Genomic DNA, 8,076 nt, shown 5'->3' on the forward strand with positions numbered 1-8,076 from the left:
GTCGGGTCAATTTGTCCGCGTGTTCGGCCGCTAGGTCCTCCACCCTTGTCCAGGTGGCGTTGATGCCACCTCCCGCTAGGTGCCCGGTGTCCTGGGCCTTCTGGTCCTGCAGCAAACCGCCGCTACGGAAACACACCGAGTGCGCGTATGGTATGTCACACGCGCACTCGGTCGCTCCCCCCCTCAGCCTGCCTACCGGCCTGATTGCGGGCCTTTGAGTTGTTCGGTCGGGCAGTTCTCGTGGCTGCTGCCCCTGTCTCTCCCTCTCCTCTTTTTCTTTGTCGCGCAGAACTCCACTGATGTATTGTTCCGCTGCTTCCCACTTTCTTGGGGCCTCCAGCATCACCTTGACGAGGTCGGCGATGCCATCGACCTCCCCGGTAACACTCCTCATTCTGTCCCTTCGACCCCTCCATGCCGGGCAGCGGAACCAGGTGTGGTCCACATCATCTTTGGGGCTATCACAGTGATGGCACCTTGCCGTCGCTTCCCTACCTATTCGGCAAAGGTACTCACCGAAACAGCCGTGCCCTGTGAGCCCCTGGGTGAGGTGGAAGCTCGGTTGGCCGAACCTCCGCTCCACCCAGGGCACGACGGATGGTATGGCCTCCCTGGTCCAAGTCCCTTTCTCTCCGCTAGTCCACTCCTCGTCCCATCTCCGGATGGTCATCTCTCTCTCTTCACGTCGCAACCTGGCCTTTGCTGCCTTGCTGTGGAGGCCTCTTCCCGTCTCTGCGGCGGCGATTCGCCTGCGCTCTTCCGCCATAAGGTGTAGTGGGATCAGCCCTGCCAACACCATGACCGCTGCTGTAGATGCGGTGCGGTACGCTGAGGTCACTCTCAGTGCGCAGACTCTTCCCACCGCGTCAACTCTGTTCCTATTTCTGGCCACTTTCAAGGCTTCGGCCCAGACAGGAGCCCCGTACAGCATTACTGAGTACGCGACTCCCGCCAAGAGCCTCCGCCTGGCGTAGCCCGGGCCGCCGGTGTTTGGCATGAGTCTGCCAAGAGCTGTCGCCGTCCTCATGGCCTTGTCCGCGGCTGTCGCCACGTGCTCCGCGAAGTTCAACTTCGCGTCGACTGTCACGCCCAAATACTTCACGCTCTTCGCGGGCCTCACCTGGTGCCCCTTGACCATTATGGGGTTGACTCTGAGCTTATGCCTCCTAGTCAGGACCACCACTTCCGTCTTTCTTTCGGCCAGCTCCAGCCCTTTCTCGTGCAGCCAGTCCCACACTCGGTTGATGGCCTCGCCTGCCGTTACCTCAAGCAGCTCTGCCGTCCTCGCCGTCACCAGGAGCGCGATGTCATCCGCAAACCCGATGGTGCTCACCCCCTCTGGCATCTCCATTCGGAGCAGGTCGTCATAGGCTAGGTTCCACAGGAGCGGTCCAAGGACCGATCCCTGTGGGACCCCCGCCGTTACCAGGCGTGTTTTCACCCCCTCACTGGTGCGGTACATGAGCCGCCTGTTTTCCAGGTAGCTCGCGACCATGCCCAGGAGGTACTTTGGCATGCTGGTTTTCCTCTCCATTGCCTCAAGTATTGCGCTATGCCCCACCGCATTGAAGGCGTTTTTGACGTCCAAAAGCGCCAGCAAGCAGGGGGTAGCGTGTCGCCCTCTCCTCGCATTCGCCTCTCTGGCGATGCTCACCACGTCTTGTATGGCCTGTATCGTAGACCTGCCCCTTCTGAACCCGTACTGTCGGCAGGCTAGTCCGCCCGCTTCTTCTACGGCTTCCGCCAGTCTCGCGTGCACCATTCTCTCCAGTAGTTTCCCCGTGGTGTCTATAAGGCTAATGGGCCTGTACTTCTGGGTTCCTCCCTCCTCCGGGGCTCCCTTCGGCAGCAGGACGAGTCTCTGGCGTTTCCAGTCGTCGTGGAAGCGGCCCGTCCGGAGGCATTCGTTGAAGGCTTTCAGGAACGCCTCTGGGTCGCTTTCCACCGCCACTGCCAGGGCCTCGTTTGGGACTCCATCTGGTCCTGGGGCCTTTCCACCAGCTAGTTTCTTAGCTGCTTCCTTGAGCTCCGTCTCCGTGAAGGGGGCCGGCGGCTCGGTCTCTCCTGCTTCTCTTGGTGCTGGGATGGTCCTATGCACAGGGAAAAGCTCGTTCAGGACTCTTTCGATCTCCTCGGGGTCGTCCGGTTGCTTCGTACCTCCGAGCTTCTTCGTGATCAATTTGTAGGGAAGCCCCCACGGGTCCTCCTCTATCGTGCGGAGCAGTTCTTCCCAGCACCTTTCCTTGCTTGCCTTGATCTCCGCTCGCAGCCTTTTTTTGGCTGCTTGGTAGGTCCCAAGGCTTGCATCCGTTGCCTGACCCCTTGCTCTCTCCCGCTGTACCTTCCTCCTGCTCCGGAGGCAGTCCCTGCGTAATTGCGCAATCTCCTCGGACCACCAGTGCAACGCTGTTCTGCCTCTGGGTGGTTTCGTCTTGGGCATCGCCGCGTTGCATGCTGTGGTGATCCTTCTCATCAACCCGGCTGCGTCGGTGTCCTCTGAAGTCCCCCTCGTGTCGCTTTTGCGGAAGGAGCTTGCCATGGCCTCTTTGTTTAGTTTCCTGGCCATCCACCCCCCGTCAGGCCACTTCCCCTTTCTTTCGACTCTCCTCCCTGGTACCCAGTCCATACAGAGGTAGCGGTGGTCGCTGAGGGTTTCGTCCTCCAGGACCCGCCACCCCTTAACTTCGGCTACTACCTCCGGGCTCCCCGTCGTGATGTCGATTACTGACCTTGACCCCGTGCTCTCCCGGTACCAGGTTGGCTCAGTGCCAACGTTGATCGGGAGGAGGTCCAGCCTTGCCAGGAATTCGGTGACAGCTTGGCCCCTCGCGTCCAGCTTCGAGGACCCCCAGCTCGGGGACTTCGCGTTGAAGTCCCCAGCCACGATGATCTTGTCTCTCGCTGACCGGACGCTGGCCTCCAGGCTATGCAGCTGGGCCTCAAAGTCGGTGGGCGCGACGTTGGGCGAGAAATAGCAGCTGAAGATGTTTAAGCCGCTCGTTCTCGCCCAGACGAAACCCTCCCCTCTTCCCTCTAGCGTGAGGGTGCCATGGAGGTTGTTCGTCGCTAGTATCGCCGCGTCCCCCCTCCGGTCCACCATCCAGTTCCCCTGCTTTCCCGCGCCGCTGGGCTCCGAGACTATCAGTATCCCGGCACCGTGTGCAGCGGCGGTCTGGGTCAGCAGGTCCTGGGCCGCATGGCTCCGGTTCAGGTTTACCTGGAGTATCACTACCCCAGGCTTGCCCCCGGGTCCCGTGCTGGTGTTCCCCTTCACTCCTGGCATGTTGGGGCGCTAAAATCGAGCCTCCGCCCGAACGAAACTCCCAGTGTGGTGGGGGAGAGCATCACCGCCTCCACACTATCCCTCTTCGCTGCTGCGGTGTTGGTGACCCCCGCGATGTTTCGCCTGCCATGCCGGAGTTTGGCCTTATTCAGCTCGTCCCTAAAGACCGAGCATCTTCCACTACCGGAGAAGTGGTCCGCCCTTGCCCCATTACTGGCGCATAAAATGCACCTAGGGGCCGTCTTCGGACACTCCTTCTCCTTGTGACCAGCCTCCCCACACTTCCTGCAGGCCTGGGAATTGTCCTTTCCCAGGCACTGTGCCGCGTGATGCCCGTACCCTTGGCATCTGTGGCACCTATCCACCGCGATCCTCTCGCGGATCCGGCAGGCGGTCCATCCTATCTTCACCCTGCCCAGGGCCAGGAGCTTTCGGGCGGTTCTCTCCGGAACCTTTGTGAGGGCTACCTGCGTGCCCCGGAAGCCGGCCCTCATCCTGATTACGCCCTCCAGCGGCGTCTTCAGGACGGTGCTGAGGGCCAGTCTCACCTCTTCCGCAGACGTGACCTCGTCCAGATCCCTGATTTCTATACTCATGGATGGCTCCAGGGTAGACACCTTGGTCTGGTCCCCTAGGACCCCTATCACCGCCGCCTTGAGGGCTTGCGCGCCATTGGGACCCTTCAGCTCCAATAGCATGTCGCCCTCCCTGGTCCTCCTGACGGCTGATATGTGGACCCCCATCTTTTCCGGGTCCACCTGGCTCTTGACCCTCCTCAGGGCCTCCGCGTAGTTGGCCCCGCCCGCCGTCTTGATGAGGACCGCGTCTGGTCGGACCGGCTTCCTGGGCCTCCGCTTCCCCTCTTTCGCGGGGGCCTCGGCTGCCAGCTTCGCTGGCGCTGTTGGTGGTGCCGTGGCGGCAGCCACTTTGGGGCGGCCCCGCCTCACCACCAAGTTCCAGCCCTCTTGCTGCCCCTTTTCCTCTGGGCACAGCCGTTTCTCCGCTGCTCCCGCAGAGGGAGAGATCTCTTTTCTTTTGAAGGTCTTCCCCTCCGCTCCCGCCGGCTTCGGCATTGATGTCTCGGTCTTCTCGGGTTGCAGTTGGCCCCGCACGGTCTGGGTAGCCTTGTTCACGGACGTCCGTGTTCCCTTGTCCCCGGCCAACTCCCCCTCCATTTTGGCCCAGGCTCGCTCCACTTGTCTTGCAACGATGGCCGCCTTCGCCACATCCTCTTTGAGGGCGACATGGGTGTTCTTATGTGCCGCGGTGAAGGCCTTCATGCCCTCAATGAGGGCAACCAGGGTCTTCAATTGCTCCCTTCCGCTAGCCTCTTGCAGGTTTCGCATCGCGTCGGGGCAGCTCATCGTCCTTGCCGCCCCCTTCGCGGCTCTCGGGATTGCGCCATTGGACGCGGTCTTGTCCACCTGTGTGTCTCCCTTCCTCGCCTCCACGTCGATGAGGACAAGTGGCGTCTGAACCGGCGCCGGCTTCCTCATCTCGACCACCATGCTGGTGACCCGTTTGGGCGGTGGTGTCCGGTGGATACTAGTCCTTCTTGCGAAGGGGTCCACCTCGAATACCTCGCACTCCGTTTCGTTTTGTTTTCCCTGTTTGTTTGTTTTTGCGTTATCCATATTAGTTTTGATTTAGTCTTACGACGGTTCGGCCATCATGGCAGCTGCACCGCGGTGCAGCATCTATCCCCGCCGGAAAGAACCCTAGCCCCATACTCGCACGGAAGCTGCTTTCAGCTTATCGGGTGGTCAGCCCTATCCATGCGATCCCCCCCTCCCCCCTTACCTCTTTAGGGTCTTCCGTCCGGGGGATTCCCCTGTCAGTCAATCCGAGACAAGGTAGGCCCCCATTCGGGTAAGACCTTGCCGGAAATACCCTACCAGCTTCGGGTATGAGGAAATACTGACCAGGTAGTCCTCCATACATGCGCCCGAAACCCAAGATTCAACCCTCCGATTGGCTCCAGCCAGCTGCAAATAGCGGTTTTCCCACTTCAAACCTGCGGATTCCTAGAAGCCCGCAGGAAAGGTACAGACATATTTTGCAGCCCTGGTCGGCGGATTACTAGTCCGGCCTTGGCTAGTCTCGGAGGAATATCCTCAGAGGTCTCGACCACATCCCATTTATTCGCTTCCCATTCATTCCTCGCCATTCCCACACCCAACCTCGAGAGGCTGGGCCGGTTGTGCTTGGTGGTAGTCGCTCATCTAGTCTCGCCTTTGCCCAGGGACTTTGGGGCCCTGGTCATTAGGTCCTCTAGATTCATTGCGACCGCCAAGCCCCCACACCACGACAAGGTGACAACCGACGTGGGGGAACCTAACCTAACCTAACCTAACCTAACCTAACCTAACCTAACCTAACCTAACCTAACCTTTTTTTTTTTTTTCTGACCGAAACTGTCGCCGAGTTGGAGTTCCTCGACCCGGGTGCAAGGAATCCGCCGTTAGGCATTGCATCTCGCACCCGGCGTTGGACAGCCGGTGGGGACAAAGGTTAAGTTACGTTAGGCCCCTCTACTTTCACCGTGTGCGTACCGTTCACGAGGACACACGGCATGACCGGGCTTGGGACCGTCCTCGGCAGTCGCCCCTGGTCGGGAGCCCCTCCCCGTGGGAACGCGGGGCAGCACCCTTCCAGGGACTGTTAGATGGTTAGGTATACCCTAGTCTATCTCCGTATCTATCCCGCGATTTCACGTCCTGTCTGTCTTCCCATCCCTCTATGTCTGTACCAGTCACGTCCTCCTCCGTCGTCACCCCTACCATTTCCCCCCTTTTTTTTTTTTTTTTTTTTTTTTTTTTTTTTCCCCTTCTCTCCTACATTCCTCTTGGCGATCCGCTCTTGGCCTACTCTCCCGGACTGTACTAGTACCCCTTCACCCTGTCCTCTGCCTCTCTCGCTGCTATTATGTTCCGAACGGCCTCCTCACGGATCTCCCAGGTCTTACGATCCCGCAGCATGTCTGGCAACAGCTCATCCATGCGTTGCGGTAAGACGTTTCTACCGTCGGCGTCTTTTCTATACTCTGCCCATTTTGGACAGTGCAGTAAGGTGTGTTCTGCGTCGTCGCTCGGCGCTGTGTCGCAGTATTCGCAATCAGGCTGAGGTCTGCGCTTAAACCTGTGCAGGTACGCTCCAAACGCCCCGTGCCCCGTCAACACCTGAGTCAGGTGGTACCCAGTTTCCCCGTGTTTTCTGTCCACCCACGTTTTCAGCGTTGGAATTAGCCTTCTCGTCCATGTCCCTGTGGTCGCGTTGTCCCACCGCGCTTGTCACCTCTCCATCGTTCGTTGCCGCGACTCTTTGTGGAGCCTGGCACTTATTTTCCGGACATCCTGCCCGTTTCCTGCAGCGGTTTGCAGCTTACGCTGTTCAACGTATTCCTCCTTTCTGGCTCTAGCCACCAGGTCAATGGGTGGAAGGCCAGCTATCACCTCCACCGCGTTAGTAGACGCAGTGCGGTACGCACTAGTCACCCTCAGGGCCCCTGCTCTTCCAACCATGGTAAGCGCTTTACTTTTTTTCCTCTCCATAGGGTGCTCTGCCCACACCGGTGCCCCATACAATACTACTGACTCAGCGACTCTAGCATACAGTCTCCTCCGGGGAGGTTTAGGCCCTCCCAAGTTCGGCATCAGCCCTGACAGTTTGGTAGCTGTGCTTAGGGCCCTGTTAGCCATCATTTCCAAATGCTCGTTGAAGCTCATTTTGTCGTCTACGGTGACTCCCAGGTACTTGATGGATTTTGCGTAGGGGATTACCTGACCATCGACTTTAACTCTTGTGACCTGATCAGCTCCTTTCCATCTTTTTGCAAACAGGATCGCCTCAGTCTTGTGGGCGGCAACCTCGAGCCCTTGGTCCCTTATCCATTGGATAATGGTGCACGTGGCACAGTTGGCGCTCCTTGCCGCTACTTCCGGGTCTCTTCCTCCTACCACTATTAACGTGTCGTCCGCATAACAAATAGTTCGAACCTCAGGCGCTTCTGCGGCCCTCATGACTCCATCAAACATCACGTTCCACAGCAACGGCCCCATCACGGACCCCTGCGGGACGCCCATGCTAACCCCGCGCTCAACCTTCAGCGCTGGTGTTTCGTACATTATATACCTTTCGCTGAGGTATGCTCTGACTATGGCTACGAGGTACGGCGGGCTTTTTTTCGTTTCGAGCGCCGCCGTGATGCGTTCCCACTTGGCCGTGTTGAAGGCATTTTTAATGTCTATTGCCACGGCCACTGCCGCGCGTCCCCTGGCGAGTTGCCCGCCTACTGTCTCCCTCAGATCTTGTAGAGCATCCACCGTTGATCTGTTGGCCATAAATCCATACTGGGTGCGGCTGATTCCCTCCACCTTGTGCAGGTGAACAAGCAGTCTGTTGCAGATAATTCTTTCGTATACCTTCCCTAGCGTGTCCAGCAGGCATATTGGTCTGAAAGCCCCTGTTTCACCCTTTGGTATAAGCACCACTCTGGCTCGTTTCCACCGGCTTGGAAAATGCAGCTCTTGTGCGCATCTGTCATACACTGACACTAGTAGTTCAGGTTTGGCTGCATGCGTGAGCCGCAGCAGCTCCGTGGGAAACCCATCGGGGCCAGGGGCCTTGCCAGTTTTCGCTTCCCTCAGGGCCAGTCGCACCTCCTGCTCCGATATTCGGAGTTCGAGATGATCCGTTGCGTCCAGTATTTGCCGCTTCTCATCGTCGGTCAGTGCCGCAGTCGGCTCCCCGCTTGGGAAGAGGCAGTCGATCACCTCCTCCGCCTCCTCTGGGTG

This window comes from Neodiprion pinetum, chromosome 6, assembly GCF_021155775.2.
Source record: "Neodiprion pinetum isolate iyNeoPine1 chromosome 6, iyNeoPine1.2, whole genome shotgun sequence".
Taxonomy (NCBI): domain Eukaryota; kingdom Metazoa; phylum Arthropoda; class Insecta; order Hymenoptera; family Diprionidae; genus Neodiprion; species Neodiprion pinetum.